Source organism: Chinchilla lanigera, unplaced genomic scaffold, assembly GCF_000276665.1.
Source record: "Chinchilla lanigera isolate Chin_1 unplaced genomic scaffold, ChiLan1.0 scaffold00162, whole genome shotgun sequence".
NCBI classification, from domain to species: Eukaryota; Metazoa; Chordata; class Mammalia; order Rodentia; family Chinchillidae; genus Chinchilla; species Chinchilla lanigera.
In genome coordinates this window covers 769,379-770,218 of record NW_004955563.1, presented here as the reverse complement: position 1 = coordinate 770,218, position 840 = coordinate 769,379, and positions in this window count along the sequence as shown.

Sequence of the window (840 nt, the reverse complement as noted above, 5' to 3'; positions counted from 1 at the left end):
ATAACATAATATATTATAATTGATAATTATAACCTATGATTATCACAAAATATACAGAAAAAAGATTTGACAGAATTAAAAAAAAACATAGGAAAAACTCTCAATCTATCAAGTACAGAGTCATTCACTCATACCTCAGTGCAGTAAAGACCATATATAATAGAACCTGAGAAGACATATTTAAGGTGGCAAAACCTGAAATTGTTTTCTCTCTGATCAGGAACAAGTCAAAGATACTGACTTTCACAGCTCTTATTCGATATAGTATTGGAAGATTGAACTAGGGCCAGGAGACAAGATGAAATAAAGGACATCCAAGCAGGAAAGAGGAAATTCTGTATTTCCAGGTGACTTGATGTTGGAAACCCGATGATGGAAACCCAATGATTCTATCACGAATGCTAGAACTGAGAAATGAATTCAGTAAAACTGAAGGATGCACAATTAAGGTGCAAATTTATTAGCATGTTTATCATTCAATAATGACTTTGCTTAGAAGAAATATAAGAAGGAGGCCTATTCAAAATAGCTGCAAAAATACCAAGGAACACATTTAATACAGAAAGGAAATGATGTTTGCAATGAAAATTACAAAGTGCTGATGAAAGAAGTTGAAGACGACAACAACAACAAAAAAATGGAAAGACCTCTTACGTTCATGGATTGGAGGAATTAATACTGTTAAAAAGTATGCATTCCTTTCACAATAACATCCAAGAAATTGAAATACGTAGGAATCCATCTAACAAAGGAAGTCAAAGATCTCTTCAATGAAAACTGCAGTACTCTGAAAAAAGAGGTCGAAGAAGATCTCAACAAATGGAAAAATATTCCTTGTTC